General features: G+C 44.5%; 1 protein-coding gene across 4 annotated transcripts in view; it reads right to left on the bottom strand.

The window, feature by feature from the left end:
- The window catches only part of rbfox3b (RNA binding fox-1 homolog 3b), a 456818-nt gene that overhangs the window by 303634 nt on the left and 129133 nt on the right, over positions 1-24051 (bottom strand). For 3 of the 4 annotated variants that reach the window (XM_032538181.1, XM_032538179.1, XM_032538180.1), the window contains one exon: positions 11687-11749. The exons of the other annotated variant lie outside the window; for it this stretch is intronic. The gene's annotated coding sequence lies outside the window, so the exon portion shown is untranslated. The remainder of the gene's footprint in view (positions 1-11686; positions 11750-24051) is intronic. 4 annotated transcript variants of the gene reach the window in all.

Genomic DNA, 24051 nt, shown 5'->3' with positions numbered 1-24051 from the left:
ACACACACACACACACACACGCACACACACACACACACACACACACACATATATACATACATATTAGGGCTGAACTAGTTTGTGTTTTAGCATCAACATCGCAAAGTGTGCATAGCTATAGTCACATTGCAGGACGTTACGATGTTGACGCTAAAACTTTTTTGCTGCTTGATAGAAAAGTAAACCTTCCCCGTTCTCATCATCCGACCTTTCCCCTTTAAGACAGGTAACCATGTGGGCAACGTGTGTATGTGATGTTAGTCCGACGGGGTTTGTTATGGGAAGTGAGGATCTCCGTGTGTAGAAAAGTACCGTAGGCAGCATCTGCAGCTGACACAGTGATGTCATAGTCTGATGGGTAGTCAGTGAAGCTACAGTAGTCAGTGTTTTATGTTCGCTGCAAATACAAACTAAATCACCTGATTAATGCAACATAATCACAACGTCTCCTGGCCATTTCCCTCGCAGAAAGCTGCTACCAGCCAGGCTAAAGCTAATATAGTTAGCCTAAAGAAACAAGCAGAAAGCTGCTACCAGCCATGCTAAAGCTAAAATAGTTAGCTTAAAGAAACAAGCAGAAAGCTGCTACCAGCCACGCTAAAGCTAATATAGTTAGCTTAAAGAAACAAGCAGAAAGCTGCTACCAGCCATGCTAAAGCTAAAATAGTTAGCTTAAAGAAACAAGCAGAAAGCTGCTACCAGCCAGGCTAAAGCTAATATAGTTAGCTTAAAGAAACAAGCAGAAAGTTGCTACCAGACAGGCTAAAGCTAATATAGTTAGCCTAAGAAACAAGCAGAAAGCTGCTACCAGCCAGGCTAAAGCTAATATAGTTAGCTTAAAGAAACAAGCAGAAAGCTGCTACCAGCCAGGCTAAAGCTAATATAGTTAGCCTAAAGAAACAAGGGGTCCGTCTGTCCCAACTAACGTTGCGGTTCGGAGCCGCAACGCTGGAAACATAACACTAATCTACTACAGAAGTCTGTGTCTGATCTGACGTCATTTACGCCGATTTAATTGTTCTTGGATACACAGAGTTTGTTGCTAGTGCGTGTGACGTGCAGGTCTGATCAATTTATCAAACAACCAAGCTGCCCCGCTAGTTGACTAGCATCCACTTTAACACAAACTTGAACATTGGTAATACACGGGGGAGCAAAGGTCGTAGTGGTGTAACTGATCCTGACAGCCGCCCAGCGCTCACACTGCAGCGGCCCTGAGTTGATGGGTATGTAAATGTCGAAGTAAGTATGTGCAGTGGAATGTGCAAGTCGGAGGGAATCTTGACGTACAATCAGTGCACGAGCCACTCACTGAACTGACAGCTGTCTGTGAATCCTAGTGGGGAGAAGCCTGAGCCACTGCACTTAATGAATGGGTGCTGCCTCAACTTAGAATCTCAACCAACCACACACCACACACACACACACACACCCACCCACACACACACCACACACACACACACACCCCACACACACCACACACACCACACACACCCACACACACACACCCACACACACAACACACACACACACACACACACACACTCTACTGCTACATTAGCAAAAAATCTAAAATAAACTCAGAAAAAGAGTTCCTCGTAGTAACTTGATCACAATTACAAACTTAAATGGTGATTCATATAAGGTTACATTACAAAATGAGCATGTAACCTTTTCGCAAGACTTCTGGCATCCAGCACTTACGTAACTTTTCAAAGTAATATATAAGTGCCAAACTGGGCAAATAATATGTGTTCACTATGGAAGGAGGAAACTACTGGCTGCGAATGCTTTCTTTTCAGAAAGAAGATGTTCAAAAACAGTTTTTGGTGTGGGCGGGGAAAACAGTTTTTTGGGCTTGTAACATTAGAGTATACAAAGCAATCTACTTTGCAAGGCGTAATAAATGAGGCGACATTTCGTGCATTGATGGACGTGTGCTGGTTCTAACCGCTAACCGGACCTCTGCACATAAATAGAGAGTAGAGTTACTCTTCCACTATGTTGAGGAACAGAGGCGCGACGGAGCAATTATTGCCCCATTGCAGTCAGGTAGCCTTCTGGTAAAAACATTTTTTTCAGGCTTCTGATTGGCCAACATGGCTTTAGGATTAGGGATGTATCGTCACCTGTTCGTTTCGAAAGAGACAGATTTATTTTTCTTCCACAGTGCTTGTGTGGACTTGAAAGAAACCCGTTTTTGAAAATACTTGTGCATGGGTGGACAAGGCATAAGTCTCAAAATAAGAAATGGATCAGGATTTATATTCTGCATCTGATACTTATAGATACAAAAAATGCTTTGTTATGCAATCGTTTGTGAAGATGACATTTATTTCTTTTTTCATTCTGTCTAAACTTTAACTTCAGGTTGGACAGTAAAAACCAAGACAAAAGACAATTACTAGACACAAATTTTATGTTGCACTATGTATTTCTGAAATCACAAACAATGACACAAGAAACATTGCTCCCTGAACACAACACCACAGATTCATCTTATTTTTCCCAAATTCTACTCTGACGTAGTGAAGTGAAACAAGAAATGTCTCCGCTCACTTAAGGTGACAAACAAAAGCAGTCCATTAGAAACGGCATGCAGAGACATAATACATTAACAAATGTAATCATGTTGAGCGGCACATATATTTTTCATTTATCCTGCCATTGCCTCATAAGGCCACAGTCACGCAGCTGCAATCATATCACAAGACAAAATGAATTTGAAGAGCTCGCTGTGTGTATCTGCCTTCCATGCTGCCTTAACTTCTGTTCTGCCTCCTCACTGCCAGGAGAATTAAACCACAGTGTGCAGTAATGGCAAAAGTGAAAACAGTCTCCATTAAATGTGATAATGAGCTGTGTGATAAAACCATGTTTGGAAAAATTGCAATACATGTGTTGTTCAACAAGATGTATTAGTTCAGGTGGCAATTTGTTTCTGCAAGCTGTTTTTTTAATGGATTTTCGGAGCCTAGGACTTCAGGAAAGGGAAGGCAAACAAGCATTAGAACAGACAGGATGAGCTTTGAACTGCGACATAAGTGGGTTTAGATGTTTCCTGGGCAATAATGGCATTAGAAAAACAAAATGCATCATCTCATGAACAACAGGAAGTGAGTTCTAGGTCCAGCAAAAGTATCCCTCACTGCCAACATGTGCAGTTTTTGCAGTCTCATTCCTCCGCTATAATGCCTTTTAAAATAGTTCACAAAAACATGCACATAGTGCTTGTTCATAGAGATGCAGAGGGGGTGTATGTATGTAACTGTTGGCAACAGAGGCAGACAAGAGGGGTTAAAAGTCATAAAAAGTCAAAAGGCCTAAATGCCGTGGTCCCCTTCATCTGGAACCGGAACTGCTGCGACTTAAACTTTCCCGTCGACCAAAATCTGTCACACAGCCATTTCGCTGTCATTTCTTAATTTTTTTTTAAATTGCCCGATACACAGGCAGCAGTGACAGTCATCTCGGAATGTCATCTAAGTGAACAATTAACAGAGCAGCAAAAATGTGAGGTCAGATATAATTAACATATGTGCCGCTCAGCTATAATTGCTCAAGTCTAAAGCAAGTAATTAAATCATTTAAAGTGAGCCATGCAGACAACGACTGAGTTTTTTCACATCTGCAAAAGGACGTGGGGGGGGGTATGCCTTGCTTCTCTCCGTCACACCACCACTGGGACATGCAACCACATATTCACTGCACATGCATACACTGGCTCCCATGAGCCAGGAACCATGGCTCATGGGAAGAGATGAGATCCTTCATCTCTTCCTTTATTCTTGGGAATCACAGAAGTTGACTCGCACGCTTAAGGTGCTCCTAATTCACGCAGTAGAGATCCGCTCATTATAATACATGCATTGGGCCGGCCTGTCAGAAGAAGTGGAAGGGAGCGGCAATAGGCGAGTGGCAGAAGCATTATCAGTCTATATTTCACAGGTGTCAGCAGGGACTTGTCCCCGTTTTGTCCTCTGGGTGTCATTTATTAAATGAAGGAATAAAAGGGATGTTTAAGGTAGAAATACAGGCCTGCTTGGACAAGGGATTATACATTGTTACAGGAAGAGAAATTGCATTTGAACCTTGGATAGAAAACCCAGTCTCCAGGGCATTTCATTCATTTATTTTCCTAACAGCTACTCATGGTCCCATATACACAGCATTATGTGTACATTTCTGATGAAAGCTGGACAGGTTTTTGTACAAATCATTGAGGGATGGTCGCCAGCAGCGTTTATAACAGTGAACGTTTGGACGACAATAATTTGCAGCAAATCTGTGGATTTATTTGCTTTTACACAACCTTTTTACGCACGCACGCGCGCGCACACGCACGCGCACGCACACGCACACGCGCGCGCACACACACACACACACACACACACACACACACACACACACACACACACACACACACACACACACACACACACACACACACACACACACACACACACACACACACACACACACACACACACACACACTGTTGGTGGGCAGTGGGAACCCAACAGCTGTTTCTCGTTTTAACATTTTGTTGACCCATCCAACCACCCCAACCTTCTCCTTTGCTCCTTACTGATAACAATCCTATTTCTTACAACCATGAGAGGACTTTGTCACTTGAAAGTATAAATGTCATATTGGGCATTTACTGAAACGTCCTTGGGAGGACAGACTTCTTTATAAAGAAAATGCTCAGCAGAATGACAAGCAACGCCAATAAAGCAATATGGAGCTTGCATCCCAAATGAATCAAAACACATTTTAAATTATATTATTGTAGTTCCTATGTATTAATTAAACCATAGATGGTTTGGAACCGAGAGGAACCAACTTAGAGTGTATTGATTCCAATGGGAGAAGAGAAGACAGATTATTAACGATTCTATCGCCCCATAGTCACCAAAGTAAATATTGGACCCATTCTTCACAAGCCAGATATCTGAAGAAAATTCTGACACTTAAATGGCAATGATCAGACGGAGACATCCAAAAACCTACTTTGTTCGAGGCTTGTTTCCGTCTCAGGAACAAACTCTCGCAAGATCTGGCAACCCAAATAAGCTAACGTGAGGTAACGTTCAGGAACGCCCTGACAAAACTCATTTGTCTTCTAGCTGTGTAATAATCCAATGTCAGCAAAAGAAAATATTACACCATTGGCACAGCGTATAATGCACTCTCTTTAGTTATAGAGAATCTTTGATAAAACTATGCACAACCAATGGTAGCTGATATTACAGCTGTATGTTTAGTCTCCAATTTACTGAGGTTCCACCACGAGGACATATATCTGCTGTGTCACTTTCTGGCGGGAGCCCGAACTATAAAAATACACATTCCCATTCATACATTTGGGGAACTGAAAGTCTCCAATCTACCCAGCTTGGACCGTGAGGGGAGAATGGAACACCCAGGGGAGACCCACACAGGCAGGAAGAGAGTGTACAGCCTACACACGGGGAGGGAGGGCCACTGAGTCCTTCCTGAGGATTTGTTTCTGTCAAATGAAGAAAGGCGCTGGCAACTTTTGACATTATGTTCTCAGCGGACCATGGATGAGGTCAGAAGCAGTATATCATCTTTTTTTTCTCTTTCAATGGTAAAACACTGCTACGGAGTGCTGTGTTACAGTATGTGTTCTTTTCATAATAAACCAATATGATTTCAACCTTTGTGACCCAGGGACTGGGGCCTTCCTGAGCAATTTCAAAACATTGTGTGTGTGCTCTGTTCTTGACATTTAAAACCATATGAAAAAAATGAAAATGGATCCCAATTAGAGCTGCAGGAAGCATAAGGACCTCTTGGTTCGCTTAGGAACTAGCTGGTTTAAACATTTCCCCGCACAGAATGCCTTAAAAACTGACCTTCTCAATCCGCAAGCGGCGTTAAAAGCAGCCTTGAGTGGCCTCGGATCAAGCTGTTTTCACGGTTGACTGTAAGGATGAAAATGTGAAAGTAAAAATAAGGCAAAGCAAAAGGAAACATAATTACACTGCGTATAACTGCAGAGGTAGCGCCTTGCACTTGAATGTCCCACATACTCTGAGTAAAGAAACATGACATTAACCACCGGGTATTAATGTAAATCACCGGAGTGGAAGGCGCTAATAGCCACTTTAGGACAGGTGATTATTATTGAGGTGATCATCAGAGGATTGACATAGCGTACTGAATAAAATCTAAAAATACATGGGATAATGTGAGTACATCTTATAGAGCTACTGACAAACACTGCAGCGCTTTGAAAGCAGGGTGAAACCAAAAAAGAAAGAAAACTATGCTATATTTAAACTTGAGGGTGCCGGGGCAGGGATGTCGGTTGGATCACCTGTTGAAGAGCATTCATTTCAACAGGGGAACAAAGGTCAGCATCCTTGCTGGAGCTTTGATTGGCAGGCGGGGGAGCTTGATGCCCAGAGCAGCGGCCCAGCGGAGCAGCAAACGGTGGCGTGTGGCTTGGCTGGGCCACATTTCTGACTCAATGCTGACTAACTGAGTGTGTCTGCTGACAGTGTGTCTGACTGATAGGATCACCCCGGGAGGCTCTTCCAGGGCCTTTACAAAGTGTCTCTGATAGGCCAGGCCCGTAGCACAGCCGCAAGGGCCTGCCGACAAATTAAATTTAAGCCCTGCTAATGCATAGCGTAATCATAGAGTGAGGTGGTGATAAATTTTTCAGCGGGGTTACCACGGGCGCAGCAGAGGAAGAGCTCGCTGTAGAATCCGAGATGGCAAAAGCGGGGTGAAGCTGCAGCAGCGGAGAGAAAAATAGCAGAGTGTGACCTCAGCTCTGCGCTGAAAAATCCCACACTAAGGAGCCAAGGACTCGTATGAAAGAACAACAATAACATGCCATTATGAGATGTAACATTTTGCAACGACCTGCGTTTCCAGGGGGAAATTTGAAAGAAAAGCAATTTCACATTAAACTATCTGACACAATGCAGGTCTGTGGAGTAGAAGAGGGGGTGGAGGAGGACAGGCAGATAGCGAGGAGTGTGAGTGTGTGTGTGCGCGCGGATGCATGTGAATGGTTGGAGGGGTGGTGATGTTCAGGAGCTTCCTAACAGCCATTGGCCAACTGGAGTGAGACACACACATCTCCTCCGCAGAGTTAAAAGGGATGGAGTGGATGAAATTTCAAAGCCTCCCCTGCAGACACACACTCTGCTTTGCACACATCAGCACTGAGATGTTCAAATATTCGACTCCGTCGCTCCAGCCTGGTTTCATCTCCTGTACGCTAGTATCAGACATGGTTCGGCTGTGATTAATGAGAAAACCAAACCCTAAGAAAATGGCTCTACGTGCATATGTGTGTGCACAAGAACTCTCTTATTCCACACGTCCAAATGTCCGTTTATTCCCTCCCATGATGCTTAAAACTGTCTTTAATTAAAATATACTGTACCGTACGTCTCAGTCATATATTTCCCATGATTACTTGCTGCAGGCGCTACAAGAATGTGAAAGTGACTGTAAGATAAGAAGGGAAGTGGAAGACATTCACCTATTAAACTCCATTCACTTATTATGACCAACAATGCTGCTCTGATTAACTGGCACATTCACATTGTTATAAGACATTTCAAAAGCGCAACACAAAGAGTAACTCTGCTGCCCTTGTACAGACAATAAGGAGCCCTCAGAGCTGCGGCATGTTCAACTCTCTCTCCTCCGGTTTATTTCCCTGACTTGACAGCCTTGATTTGACCACTGGCCTCCTTTTCTTTACGAGCATCTCTCACGCTGAACATCTGTACAGCCGGCGCCGCAGTACTCCGTGCCATAAAACAAACGCAGCCAGTTACATCCCAACACACTAAATCAAGTGATATTTCTGAGATCACCTTTGTTGTTGTTTTGTTCTTAGTTTGCTTTGTTTTTTTTTGTTTTTTTTTTAGAAGTTGGCAACATCGTTGTTGCTAAGCAGTCGTTGCTGTGGTGATGTTGCAGGTCGAGGTGCTATATAAATACTGCAAAAGTAACAAAAACGCTCAATACACAGAAATGCAGGCAGCCCCTATTCAGACGAGCCGCCAGGACTTTTGTACGGTTGTGAAGTCATAAATATACTATATAAATATAGGTAGAAAGTGACGTTACAGTCATTCCCCGGCTGCAATGGTGGTGCAGAGACACAAAGAGCGCAGATGCGGAAAAACATGGAAACGCTGACCAATCAGAGCAGAATGGGCTTTTTCTGTGAAAGGGGCTTAGAGAGGCCGGCGCTAAAACAAAGTGTTTCTGACAGAGGGGGAATACAGGTATTTTCAAACAGACAGTAGGAGAAAAATGGGTTTTTTGAACAGTAAAGCTTGTAAACATGTTCTAGTATAATCCACTAAAATAGCTGTATGAACCAGAAAATGAGCATGGTACAGGACCTTTAACAGCTTTTGGTAAAGCTGTGTAGTTTTCCGCTAAATAGAGCCAAAATATCAAAAGAGAAATTCCCCAGATTATGGCTTTTATGGTATAACGCACAATGCCCTACCTCATGAGATGGATATGGGGAAATTTGCTGACACATCTTGAAGCCTTGTTCTCATTTCTTCCTGACCGGAGATCTCTATCACTGGAGGTAGTAGGGTTCACCAATCGACTGGTCTAACACCCCCCGCCTACAGTCCTCTACTGGTATATGTACTCAGACGCACCTCCAGAATCACTGTCACCCTCACTGAGTAATTACAGCGATTAATGCATGGACGGAGCTCGCCTCTGGCTCTGGACACTCTATCAGGACGCATGCGGTAATGGATGAAGGTACATGCCTAATAGAGAATCCATAGTGTCTAAACCTAGGCGGAAGAAGAAAAAAAAACAACAACAAACAAGACTGACTTTACCCACAATCCTCGTGGGCGAGATCCCTTACCGTAGGAACAAGAGAGAACGCGGTCAGATTCTTTTGCCCTTGTCGTTGCGCTCACACTGCCCTCTAAAAATGGACAACAAAGATCATATCACGACACCAATACCAGCGCCAACAGCCTTTGCACAAATTGATTTAGCCACCCAGAACTCACTCCAATCTCAATGAGGTGGCAGGATGCTCACAGCATATATCACTGTCACACAAGCACCCTCTAGTGAAATGTGATTTTTATCTTTATGAGCTCCCCCCCACCCCTTCGTCCGCCCTTTCGGTACAGCGTGTACCGGGTTGTGATAAGGGATGAGAAATAAAGGGTTGGCGCATTACGCTAATACAGGTGCTCTCGACACATATGGGCACTATCACACAGGGAGAATGACATTGTTGTGGTCCTGTGCGTTTCAAAGCGGCTGGCGAGGCAGCAGGGGGCCTGTGGTATATGGCTCATAGATCACTAATGTGTGGGTGAGAGTTGTCACCAGCCAGCGCCTTGCTGCGAAGCACAACATAGTTTATGGCACACAACTGCTAGACGTAAGCATGAATCGTGGCCCAAGCAACAATGAGGAAAAGCACACTAAAAATAGATAAGCTTTCTTTTTTTTTTTTTTTACGGTCGCCCCAGAAACAATGGCTTCTTTTGATTTTTCATGTGTTTCAAACTGTGGTGGAAAGCATAAAGGAAGCGTTGTATAATGTCTTACTGGGCCGGTAGCAAAAGATGTGGATAAATACAGCTGAGAGGCCCACGCGAACCTGAAACGCACCCTCTGAAGGCTGGAAAGACACAATAAATGTTGCACTTTTATGTGTGTTAAATGCACTAGGATAGTCTGGGCTTTCTCCCTTTCCAACCGACAACCTCTGTTACAGTTAATTACAGCCAAGTGCAACACAGCGCTGTGTCAATTATCATGTGCTTTAGCTCTCTCCCAATGGATATTTTTACTGCCATGGTTTCACCGCTCAAGTTTCTACCTTCTTTTATTGCTATTCTGCCCAGGTCTCAAGGCTGAATTACATTCGGCAGACAGAGCTGTAAAAACAGAAGGGATTTAAGGATTCAGATTGGTGGAGGGTAACCTAATCTTCCGTAATTGGGGGAATGGTTCTCATTTAAATCAGCCTACTTTAGAACGCAAGCTCGTCGGCAGGCTGCTATCAACCCAGCCATTTTACTCAAGATTCATTGTCAAAAAGACAGGGAGGTCGGCCGCCTTGGCTATGGACACACATATTAAACCTGATCATTAATAAAAAGCACTAGTCTTACTTCGCAGGTCGTGGAAATCAACATACACAACATGAGCGCTGCACAGAGATCCCTCATGTGTCGGTTTTTGCCGGAGCCGCCGTGCTGCTGGAGTGCTGTGAAATAACACATTCTGGGCTGCATCGTCTCAAAATGGAACTAAAATGGTAATCCTGTGCCAGACGAAGCGTTCTCGCCTCGCCAGATGCTTAGTTCTGAAATTTGCCTAATTGCCACGCTCAGATCAATCCCTTTTACTCAGCCAAAGGAATCTGCCAAAGTGTGTTGTGAGCGTTTTGTTGGCCCAATATGTTTTTTTCCTCTTACAAAGATTGGTGTTTTCGTGACTACCGGCGAAAGCCTGAGAGAGGATTAGGTCTTGGTGACATAGACGCACAGCCGGATGCGTGTCCATCCACGCTGACCTGCATGCCCATTAGCCATGGCATTGCAGTGAGGGCACAGGGTCTATCCATCTCAGCCCACCCACACACACACACACACACACACACAGTACTCCCACTCTTCATATGGCTCAGACACATGCCGTGGCAGACTCAATGTGGCCCCTTTGATCAAAGGGCAGCGTGTGGGAATGGACATAGACTTACTGACATACACACACACACACACACACACACACACACACACACACACACACACACAGTACTTGTTACTATGAATGCAATGGAAACATGGTAAGATGTTTAGTGCTGGCAAAACACAAACTCAAACTGAAACAAACTCAAACTCTTTGACAATTATTAATAGACACAGATACACACATGTGAGCACAAGTGTTGTATGAAAAAAGCTATTTGTGCAGCTGCTTCTGTTGTCATTCAAACATAGTGCATATTATGTATGTCATAATGTGCTGAGTACCAGACAATGATTCCTCTCCCACCTGAACAGACGCTACATCTCATAGCGTCATGAGGAATGACAACATGACATAAAAGTCCAAAATAATAAAAGAAGAAGATGTCAGTAAAAACAGGAGGGAAGACATTGGAGAGGTGCTTCTGTGTGTGTAAATCTAGCAAGTGACGGATGAATCAGAAGTTTAGTCAAGAGAGAAAGCCTTGGTTCCAGCTGCCCGGCTGTCTGATGAGCCACTCTATGCTCGTCGACAACATCCCCTATCATTCTCGCACAACTATCTACTCACAAAACCCAAGACCCGCCCCCTTCATCCCTTCAGCAATTCCACCATCCTCCAAGAGAAACACCTCCGAAAGCACAACGCGTAGGTCGCAGCAGCAGCGGCAATGTCTCTCCCCCCAATCCCCCCTCCCCGTGTCTCTTTCCCCCCTCCCCTGTTCCCTTTTCCTCTCGCTATTTCTGTACATCCTCTCATTCCTTTTTGTTTCCACTTTTTTTTCTCCCTTCCCGCGCTGCCGCTGCATTTGGCGCGGCGAATGAAAACATAAAAGAGGCAAAGAATGAAGAGGGAAAAAAAGAAGAAAAGAAAGAAAGAGCCAAACAGACATTAGGAAGGCTGGAGAAAGCCAAATTAGCATGAGGATACTCACAGTGTTGTTGTTGAAGGAGCGCGGGGATGGGAGCGCGGCACCGGTCCCTCCGTCAGATACAACCTGCACACACAAGATTGAAGAGGAAAAAAAAGAAAACTAGGCTGTGAGAGCAGCAAAGAGGGGAGAGGAGGAGGAGGAGGAGAAGGAGGAGGAGAGAAGAGCAGGACAAGGAGGAGGAGGAGAAGAAGAAGGAGGAGGAGGAGGAGGGAGCAGAGCATCCAATGCACGCACCAACAGGAACCCAAATAAAGAAATAAAGGATTCCTTGAGGAATGTTTGTGTGTGTGTTTGGGCAGTGATGGTGTGTTTGTGTGTATGTTGTTTTGAGAGGGGGAGGGAGATGAGGAGGTAGGTTTTCTTTGGGAAATATAACACACACACACACACACATATTCACACTCACATGCAGGGTTGCACTTGGATGCGCAATCACATCTGACAGGTCTGATCTTCGGTCCACCTACCTCCTTATCGCTACCTCACTCTTCCACAACACACTCTCTCTCTCTCTCTCTCTCTCTCTCACACACACACGCTATCTCTCACTCGCTTGTTCTCTCTTTCTCTTGCTCTCTCTGCTGCTCACGCTGATGCCAGAGATTCAACCGCTACAGGGGAGCTATTGCCCTCATCGCTGTATGTTACCAAAGAAGGGAGGGCACCATCGGATCCCCCCCCCTCCATCACCACCACCATCCTCTTACACCTCGAATGTACAGAGAACGAAAATGCTTCAACTGAATGACAGCAATCCCGGTGGCATTGAGGCAATTATAGAGGCTGCTGGCACTGTATTCTGCCTTTTTTTTTTTCTTTCCTCGGCCTGCCCTCCTCTTTCTCGTTCACTCTGTCCTCTCTCGGGCTGGTGGAGGATCTGTTTTCTCTCTTTCAGGCTCTCTGTGCTCCAGACATATGCCACTATTAATGTAGCTTCTGTCACTTAAGCTGTTTTTGGTCAGATCGCTTCAGTCCCTGCTTCCACCTCCTCGGCCCACATAGAGTCTGCATCCCCTTCCTACCTGCCGGCGTGGTTGCGTCACATTTCTCAACCCCCCCCCCGCCAAAAAAGCTCCACTAAACTCTCAGCTCCACCTTACACAACCTGACAGCACCGTTCAGCTGCAGGAGCTACTGAGAGGTAGAATATATTAATCCTCCTGGCCTTATCAGGTCTTGAAAGGCGAGCGCAGCAGGGCACAGCACAGGGCAAAACAACAAATGGTTAAGGAGAAACTTTAATAACTGACTTTTCGGTTGGTGTTTTTTGATGCATGCTGCTCCTGTATTTTCTTCTTTCCCTTTTCAAAATCTAGCAGTACATATATCACCAAAAATGAGCTGTAAGTCAAACACCTCAGCCTCTAATCAGGTAGCCCTCCCTCCTTCCCCTCCACCCCCGCACCTTGCAGCCCTGCAGCCACTACTGCACTTTATCTCCCCTCAATTAACATCTTCTGAACGAGCCTCTATTATCTTAACCACACAGAGCAGAGAGGTCCTCCGAGGAGACGCCGTGGAGGGCGGCTGAGCTGTGGACAGAGGGCTTCCAGCCCTGCTGCCGCCGCTTTAATTCGCAGGCCTAATTAAGCCCAAGTCAGACATGACAAACTGCAAGCGGAGGTGCTACAGACACAAACAGAGACAGAAGCGTCGCCTGCGCGGGTGCGTGTAGCCCGAAGGAGTCTCTTTGTGAGGATTATCTGCCAGAAAACAGGTATGTTCACGTCAACGTCATGACAGCATCATCTAAATCTCTTTTGACGGTTTGCTCGGTTTTGATCGTGTTTGTTTCCAATCTTCTGTATGAGCATCGCCACAGTGTCATAGCATCCAACATTAATCACTCTCCATATGAAGGAGACCCGGGGAGAGAAAATTCCTTTCTATAAGGATTCCTATAAAACATAAGCGATACGGTTGGTTGACGTCACCCTTATGTATGGCTAATTTCTGTATAATGCCCCCTGTGCCCTGTTTCATCGGTTTGGTTGCCCTCACCAACTTCAATTTCACCCTATGAAGCCATCAAACCACCCATTAAACCATCACCCTGCCCTCTTTGTCCTTGCTCCTCCGTCTGACAACAACAGCGAGAGCCGGTGTCGGGTCCCCACTGTCCTCCCACCACCGAGGTAGGCTGGCTATTTGGCTGGCCCTGCCGCCGTCTTTGGCTCAAGCCAGACTATTAAGGTTATTCTATTACTGTTGGGTTAACCTGTCACGCTTGGCTGTGGCTCTCTTTATTGTCTGGCCGCTCTGGAAGGGCAGGGGATAAAACTCCATCAGCGGGACAAACGACCACACATGCCGCCATTCATCAGACGCTCGGGGGTTCCCCCCATGGACGCTGGCCACCAACCTAATGCTGCAGGGGTAGCCTTCGCTCCCACTTAAAAAAACGTGAGCTCCAGGGGGGCAATCTGCACAGTCGAGGATGGACAGAGTGGCGTCTTTGAGCACATAAGGTTTCCCTCCTTAATCATGACTCTGGGAATAGCAGTTCCATCAGGGCTGAAGAAGCTAATGTATTGACTAAGATCAGGTAGTGCGGCAGGCGGTGTAGGGAAGTGATTAAGAAAGCAGACTAGTGATCAGTGGATGACAGGGGTCAATCCCCTGTTGGGCAATTGGGTAGTGGCCTTGGGCTAGGTACTTAGCCCCAACACACCAGCTAGACACTCAACTGTGAGAGTGGATAAAATGTCAAATTCAACTTCACCCTTTGCAAACGTTCAAAGCAAGGAGATGACAGCGAACGCTTTGGTTATTAAAAAATTCATATCGTAATGAAACAGCCGTGTTCCATCTTCACACATCCCCCTCCAGCAAACACGGTGCTCCTTTTTTCATAGGATCCATCAAGGGAGGGCCACAATTAAGTGACTAATTTGATTAGGAGATAATGTGAGTCCCACTTAATGGAAAGGACAGACTTCACAACACAGGCAGATTAGTTTGGTGGATGCCTGCTTATTAATTAAGACAGCCCTCCGTGTCCATATTAAGTCAAAAGCACAGATGCAGTTTTAATGGGTCAGAGTATGCACAAGTAAGACAAATGGAAAGCGGTGTGTGCTAAAATAACAAACAAACAGAAGCTGGTAAAGCTCCATGATGAAAACTAAACATGACCATGAAATGTTATAATTAAACTTGAAATAACTTTCTAAAAAAACAAAAAAAAAACATTGGGTATACACTTGCATCATATAGCCATTCATAATGTAATAGGATGCTGGGCTTTTCGTGAAAATGTGCCATAGTTCTAGCAACAGTAAGTCATTATACTCGTTCAAATGAACTCTCTTGCTGTCATTCAGTGTTTGTTTCCAATACTACACAAGCCCTTCAGAAGAAGAATTGCTTTTCATTTAAGATTTGATCTGCATGCTGAACCACTGCTACAACTTGTGCTCCATCCCTTAGACAATTTGATAAACAGACAATGAATAATTTATTGATAAACTAGTTTAATGTTTGAGCAAAAAGCAAATAACTCGGGCCAATTTTCTCTTCTGCAATCCATGATTAAGGCTGAATTCCTGCCTTGACTGAACGGTTTTAACATAAAGGGTGACATGTAGACAACAGGGTTTATGTGCAAACTCTGTATGAAAATCATTTTCTCTTTGCCCTCTCATGTGATATATCTTTTCTGAAGTCCAACAGATTCAGTTTGTAGTTTATGTCCTGCATGCCCCAACAGTTCTGCACCGCACACAGACAATCAGCCAGACGGATCTCCAGTGCGACGTTTTCTGAGTCACAGTAAAAAAAGGTAAAAACCACCACCCAAAAGCATGAGAGATTACTATATTTGCAGCAGTCCTTGAGTTCATACTCGGCGTATGGCTGGCGTCTTTGGGTGCTGTGGTGCTCTGTCATTCCGGGCACACAGCACACTCCCAAGCGCTCTATTTACGGTGGCCGAATCCCTGCTGCGTGGAGCGGGAAGGGTATAATCTCCCAGCGGTATTCTGGGTGGTGAATCTGCCGGTGTTGTCTGTGCATACCAATGGCAACCTCACCTCTGTCTTACGAGTTATGATGTATAAAGAAAGAAGAGTAACTGCAAGCCAGTCCATGATGCGACAAGAGGCTGGGAGGGGGAATAGAGGTGTCTGGAAACCCCCAGTGGAGAAATATATTCCCATCACCCCGATCAACACTACTAGTGCCAGTGTTGCCACTTTGGCGGCTGCTACTCCTACCACCTGCCTCTGTGCAGTCACACTGTGCTGGATTCAATCAAGCAGCCATGTAAAACAGCCACATCTACGAAGTGTTAATGCATGCCGCCACCTGCAGACACGTGGTTCATTCCGAGGGCTATGATCATCTCGGTACACAACAACGTGACGGAACCTCCTTTGACAAGTGGAACACTTCTGCAAACAGAGATGTAGGTTAAACTGTGGTGAGACGTTTTTCTTTCTCGATTAGATGGAAGAGGAACAACTCCCCAAGAGAAAAGACACAGCACTAAAAATCTGTTTAGAAAGAGTGCACGCCGCACATGCACATATTGCCATACACATGCGTAAAGCCCCGGAGTGAGAAAGCTAATGAGGCCACGCGAGGGGACTAGCGTCCGCAGAGCAAGGTGTCAGGTGACTTCCCTCCCGGCTATATGTGCGTCTCATTGGTATGTGCGACGCAACCTCTGATTATATGATGTCTGCTGAGAGCTGGGCCAGCCCAGGGTGAGAGCCAAACCGACAAGGCTGAGATGGAGGGAAGATTCAGAGAGCCTCTGTTCTCTCACCGGGGGATCCCCCACATCATTTAGCGCCTCATGCAGATCGCTGCTAGTGGCAACACAGCCCTCTGGGCCCGGGGAATTAATGTACCAAGCAATGGCAGAAGTGATTTATTAAAATAACACACCCCGATGAGAGAGAGGAGCCAGGGTTGCTCTTTGTCAGCTCGTCCCCATATGCTGCTGAGGCAGGAAATGGAATCATATAGGTGCTGCGGCGGAGAAAGCCACAGAGGAGAGACTGAGTGAAAGTGAACAGCCACTGCACAAATTGTGCAACAGTCCTCGCTGTCATTGCTTATTTATTTCCCCTTTTTCCATTTGAGTCAGGCCTTGTATTAAATTGATCCCTCCTGCCACGTTTTGCCTTGTTGAACAAGCGCAGAGCCCCGTTAAGTGTCCGTGAAAGGCTGGTGATTGTGTTTGCGGCGCCCCGGGTGCACGGCGGCCGTCCGCTTCCCTCTATCTCCCCCGGACAGACGGGATTAGAAGCTGGGAGAGGCGCTGAATGACCCTCTGGAGGGGACAAGAGACAGGAAGGCAGTGAGCAGCTTGATTCGGTGCGCTAACACAAACGCACACTAACAAATACAAGCCTAAGCATGCTCATACACACACATTCTCACACAAAGCGTTTAAGGTTTAGCTTAGCTTGCCCCCGGACAGATGCGCGGCTGTCCAGAGGCTCGGCCACGTGCAGAGGTACACATGCACCTATCCATAAGCTCACACATAAGCTGCTGTACAAGCAAAGAGCTACTGCATGCAGCCTCTCTCTGCTGACAATATGAGAACATCTGCTGTGTTGCTAAACATCTGCTGTTCAATTGCTCAGATCTCAGCGCTGATATTTTATTAGCTTTGTTTTTTCTCCATTAAGCCAATAGAGAATTGGGTAAATTCCTGCCTTCCTCAGCCATGAATGGTGCTGTAGAGTGCTTGCCGAGAGATACAGAACAGTGGGACACACTTTGACTCAATGAAAGGAGTTGATGTGGTTCCCTACTAGAGCTGCTGATGGTTATGCACAGTCAGACATGGAGCTGTACACAGGAGGTCTCACACTTACAGACATTTAGCTGACACACTTACCCAGAGTGGCTTTCTATACATATAAGGGTGCAGCAAATCCAAATGACTGGATTGCAAACACTTCAAGGAGCTGAAAATAAGGGGTGCAAAAAATAGAGTGGCTAGATGATAGAAAAAAGGGAAAATAATGTCAGAGTGACTGAAAAAAAGAATATGTAGTACTAAACGGAACACAAGCTACTTGATTTTTGGGGAGAAAAATCGGCCGCTAATGTGGCATGACTGTAGTGAGAATCTGGGATTTGAGGTGTTACTCCTTTAGGAAAAACAGATGCCTCAGAAAATAAGTGTACATCTCAGATCCCTGAGAAGCTGCTGCACATCTCCCATCCTGCTCCATCTGATCCACCCGAGCCCCCAGGGGATGTTACTGTACGGCTCCCCCCCGTCAAAGCAATGAAGCAGCACTCATTCACATAAAAGGGGTAAACTTTGAATCCATTCAGATCAGATGATTATGATGCTGGGCACCATACTTGGCAAGGGGGTGCCTCCATTCGACATTTACATCTCATACACCTCATCAAACACCGGGTCTTTGTAGTCATGCGTTACATTTGAATAAAGCAAAGTTCAGTTTTTTTTAAGCAGTGTGAAAATTCATCAAACCTCCTCGGCTGGTGAGACACTTGTCTATCCTAGCAAATAACTCTTGGTTACCTTATTCAAACTGAAAGTGGCAGGGCTCAAATCAAATCAAGTCAAATCAAATTGTGCTTGGGTGAAAAAGTGGGGAGTGGGGGAAGGAGAGGGAAAGGGAAAGAGAAAGGGCTCAAAAAACCGTCACATTTTCAAGTTCTTCTCTACCCTCTAATAGCTCAGAACAGCAATTTAGTAAATAATTCAGATGAATTTGCACAAAGGTAACTTTAAAGCAGCAATTGTTTCGTTGAAGACAAAGTCAAGTGGTGATGAAGGTAAGGAAGCCAGTGCAGAGAATACAAAGATCAGTGAGAGCTTTGCAGAGTTTTATACATTGTAGCACTCGATATTGTGACCTTTGCGTGTACTATTGGTACCACTTGATGTCTGATGTAAGAAAAGATGAAGGTGTTTATTCAAAGACCGCAATAGGAAGACTACCAAGAGGAACCTAAAACTCATGCTGTAGAAACACAGAAGTGCCAATGGAAAATGTGTCCTTTAATGACACGGCATCGCGTTTCAAAAAAGCACTCTGTATGATGAACCGATCCAGACAGGAAAAAGGAGCGGAATGGAGACAAAGACGAGATAGGCGAGGTAGGCAGAGTAACAGACACAGAGCGAGAGGCAACCTCGGTTTCGTACTGGGTACTTCTGCCTTTAGCTTGAACTGTCGTGTCGAAGACAAAATACAATGACAATGGGTTACCATAGCAATGACAGTGGAGCACATAACTAAGTAGTATAAGAGATGGGAAGCACTTCGAGGATGGGGGGGGGGGGGGTGGTAGTGTTGGTAGTTTATCTGTCAGCCGCAATCCTCCATCATCAAAGCTCTTCTCCACTTCCAGTGCTGAGACTGAAAGACACCAGTGGATCATTAGTCTCCAGTAAAGAAGACAGTCATCTATCCATGCTATATATATATATATATATATATATATATATATATATATATATATATATAAAAATTAAGTGAATGAGGGTTTGTGTGGGTAAGAGAATAAAAGATAGAAAGAGTAAGTAATCTTTTTTTTCTTTTCAGAAAGTCAATTTCTCTGGGCACTAACCAAGCTCCCTTTGGGCTACCTGTGCAGGTATCAAGCCTGGGGTCTGACGGGCTCCTCTCTGTGAAGCAGCAGCCCTTTGCAGCACATCAATACACTGAACTTTTCCTGCTGAGTACCTGAGCTCTCTTGCATGACCCGCTCCTCCCTTTATCTATTCTGTTTAAAGATACCGGTTGCGGGCGAAGGAGCTTGATTACCACCTGGGACAACCCCACTCCTCTTTAAGTTTGCCAAGTGAGAACGTCTTCAGAAGTTTGTTGACAGATCTCTGCTGTGGCGGGAGGGAGCGATAGACATGGTCACCTTGGCTCTCCAAAGGACAAATGGAGAGTTTTGAAAAGATCAAGTGAGAGGGATTTTGTTTATGGAGGAGAAAGACAGGAACAGGACTTTACAAGGAACACAGGGGTGCATAGGGATATATATATATATATATATATACACACACATACATACATACATACATACATACACACACACACACACACACACACACACACACACACACACACACACACACACACACACACACACACAACACACCACACCAACACACACACACAACACAGAGTATAATACACAGAGCTTTCTAGGATTCCTATTATACTTATGGATGTGTGATCAAGATAGAGCACCATCCAAGAATCCCTTACAATAAAGAAGAAGAGCCAAACAAGTTAAAGGAAATACATTTCTCAACACATTGAGCACAGCTACAGACTAAAGACATTTAAATGTATGAAAAATGCATTTTTCTCTCTCTGCTGGTTTATAGAGTCAGACATAACGTGTTCCTGTACAATAAAACCAGGATGCTGATATTACAGGAATGTGTTTTAGAATGTATACATGATGTTTATGTGAAAGCCTCGGTCAATATTTTTCTGAAGCACATGTTAAAAGAAATAAATGCATTAAGTCACTGTTGACCATAGACTGTATATATATATATATATATATATATATATATATATATATATATATATATTTTAACGATCTATGCTGTTGACAGGTGAAAAATCCTAACAATTGAGGATTCAGGCAGTTTAGGGTGCAGCCTAAGAGTGCAAAGTAATGAATATTTTATTTATATGGAATCCTTTCACAATATAATAATAATAATAATAATAATAATAATAATAATAATAATCAAAAGCAAACAGGAACGCATAAAGAAACTGTTGTGATCAATTTCACATTCAAGCAATTGAGTGTTCAGGCAATTTGGTGTCCATCCAGTCAAAGCTAATGGATCAGAAACGTTTAAAAGGTCCCATGGCATGAAAGTTTTTTTTTTAAACATTAATATGAGTTCCCCCAGCCTGCCTATGGTCCCCCAGTGGCTAGAAATGGTGATAGGTGTAATCCGAGCCTGGATATCGTGCTCTGCCTTTGAGAAAATTAAAGCTCAGACGGGCCGATCTGGAATCTTGCTCCTTATGACCTCATAAGGAGCAAGGTTACCTCCCCTTTCTCTGCCCTGCCTCCCCAGAGAATTTGACCTAGGCCACACTCCCAGCCTCCACCTTGCTGCCCCCCCTCTCCTCTTCAAAAGCTACAGACCCAGAAATGGCACATACTAAGGAAAGCTCATTGTGGGACTGGCTCTAGCGGCTATAATTCTGAACCAAGGCTGAATTTTGGGAAAGAGTTTCAGATATGGTATTAGGGGAGCACTAAGGCCTACATAAAAGCATCCAAAGAGCACCATGTCATGGAACCTTAAATAGTATAGGAATGCTCTTTACAATCCATATAGACTGTTTGTTAAAGCCCCTTGCAAGATTTCTAAAAGCAATGCCAAAAATGCATAAAGTACCTGCTATACAACAATTTGACGATGGAATTCAGCGCTCGGTTAATTGCAGTTAAGGGTTAATCTTTTTAAAATTCCATACACGCTATTATGTGACAGCCTTAATAAAACTAAAAAGCAAAAACTGCATAGAGCAGCTGTTACACAGGTGAAAAACTTGGCATTCAGGAAATTCAGCATTGAGAGTGCAGTGCATTTGGACAAGATGATGAATATACCTTACATCTAGTCAAGCCTGTATAATGGATCCATGTGTCAGAGTGTGACTTGGAGGTGTTTCCTGAGGAGCACTGTGTGTCTCCTGGCCTTTATGAGAGCCGGCTGGTTGTATACGTGCAGTGTGTGCCTGGCTTTGTAGCTGCTGGACTCCACAGGTACACAGGCCATCGATCACACGGTGCGGCCATTATACACAGGCAGGGTGGAGGTGGATAATGCTCCCACCGCTGCCACCGCCGGGGCCTCGACCGCTTGCGGGTCAAGCGTTTGGCTGGCCAGCAGTAATCAAGCCGACAGCGGGCTGCCTGTCTGTGTGACAGATAACGTCACCAACACTCATATGTACACACAGGCACGCAAATACACAGACACACACCCACCTACACACCTACACACCTACACACACACACACACACACACACACACACACCAGTCTGCTGTTTTGCGTCTGTGATGCAAAACAAAGCATATGCAGGGGTGTATGACTAACCAAGACAATTTCACATTTAATTATGGCATCACAGAAATTGATATTAAAGCTTTTGATATTAATGAACGTCCGTAACATTCAAGCCATTGCATATGAGTTGATACAAAGCTAATTAAGACTATCAGCTCCACACAACTCTCTCAGAAGAGAGAGTTGTGTTCATCTTTTCTGTTCAGAAGATTGTGGCATCCGGTGACTATTGCACGCAGAAAATCAAGTAAACATAATTACCTCTTCTGAAGAGTCCATCATGTTTTTGTTTTTTTTATTATCTGTGTCCTCCTTGGCTACTAGCAGCTCCGTGGCGGAGGGGTGTGCGATCATGTAAGGCTTGCATCATGTGGATGCGCTGACAGTTTTGTTGTCATTACTTAGAATTCCTCATGGTGGAGACAGAAACCACGTACTATAGCTACGAGGGTAATGAGCGGCAGAGTCTGCATTTCCACAATCATCAAGAATTATTAAAAACAACACAAGTTGCATTTTTATAACACATTCCTTCATTACGATGAAGTGTACGACCATTGTTAAGTTTTTTTTTTTTTGCTTATCACGGTGCAGTATTTACCTGACAGCCTCCCAGAGCATGCTTAGTGTCATCTCCCCAACAGAGAGTTGCGTTTAAGAGACTACAAATACTATTGCATTGCGTAAAATGCACTTTCTATATTCATAATGAAGTAATATATCATTCAAGCGAAACAGATTGGCTGTTTCTGTGTGTTTTTTATTAGTTTCTGGACCAAGAAATATCTGCACTACGGAGGCAGCTGTATCAGATGGCAGTATAAACTCATTGTTGGTTTTGCTCTCTTCAGGGGATTTGTTTATAAAATAAAGATAAAAGATAAAAGAGCACCAGCGTTATCATAAAGCCGCCGTGTGAGATATTTCTGCAATAATACAGTAACCTCATTAACTTCAAACCAGGAAATGAGGCAGAAACAAAGAAGAGAGTTCTACCCCTAATTGTGAGACTAGCTGAAGAGTGAAGATTCCAAACGAGCGAGTTAAATATAAAACTGTCTCTTAAACAGCAGTGAGCTTTTAGAGATTCAGAGCTGGGCTCACCAGGGATGCCTCCACCTGTTCGACACATCCGCCCTCACCACTCAAAAAGACATCGAGGACCTAAAAGTGTGCATATACTGTGGGGTGTGGAATGTGGAGGTTTGACATTATATAACAAAACTAAATCAATTATATCCAGATGTCATTTGTTGGTGTCAACATGCAGAACTGAGGATCGCTGAAATGCATGTACACTGTATGGCAATTACACTAAAAAATAATGCAGTTTCATTCCATCCAGACGGTCTTTGCTATAGTATTTCTAATTTGCTAGTCAACGTTCTTGCAGAGCCGTCACATCGCCGTCTACCGAACGTCAACACATCTGCTGTTTGAGCTTCCAAATGGCAGGTGGAAAAAGACCCGAGCAAGAGGAAGCGGGTGAGACACAGACGGGGAAGGAGACAGAAAGAGAGGGAGACAGAAATAGAGGACAGCAGATAAAGAGAGGGGAGAGGATGTGGTGAGGAAGCAGAGCGTAGTAGAGCCGACCGCTGGGACTGTGAGGAATGAGCTGGCTGTGCTATAGGAGGCCTTAATGAGCATTCCCTCTAAACCCTGGAGAATCTCTCTGCAGCTCTCACCCAATCTCTGTCTTTTCTCACCGCCAACAAGGTACAGACACACAAAGCTGCTTGCTTGTTTCATACGGAGCATGAAGAAAGATGCAGACTCAAACGTGCACATTCATGTCTGAATTTGTCCAGTTGTAATTCAGCGTCTCCTCCGCGGGACACACTGCCGTCTAAATCCTCGCTTAAGGAAACAACATTATTGGGCTACATGATCTCTCTGCTCCTGCAGATAACACTAACATCTTGCTTCATTTCAACTGATTTGCATCCAATTGGTACAGTGAAGTCAGTGTTGATCCTAATAAACCAATAAACACCTTGGAACCACAGGGAGAAGTGGAAGAGCAGTGCTCAGATAATGGCCACTTTATGCATTAGCAAAACACCTGTAGTAATAGAGGCTTCCTACTAGGGGTGGAGCGGTACATGTATTCGTATTGAACAGAAACGGTAAAAGCATCTTGTTGCATGAATTTACACGGAGAACACGCGGTATAAAAAAACAAATGAAACTTGCGTGAAAATTAACTAAGGTAATGTGGAACTACTGGTAGATACACGTTTCTTACAGACGCCCTGTATGAGCAGCACACAAGCACTCACCTAGCTGAGAAGCTACAGG

This window comes from Etheostoma spectabile, chromosome 15 (assembly GCF_008692095.1).
Source record: "Etheostoma spectabile isolate EspeVRDwgs_2016 chromosome 15, UIUC_Espe_1.0, whole genome shotgun sequence".
In the NCBI taxonomy this organism is placed as follows: Eukaryota; Metazoa; Chordata; class Actinopteri; order Perciformes; family Percidae; genus Etheostoma; species Etheostoma spectabile.
Note: the sequence above shows the minus strand (reverse complement) of the source record. Positions and strands in the feature narration are given on the sequence as shown.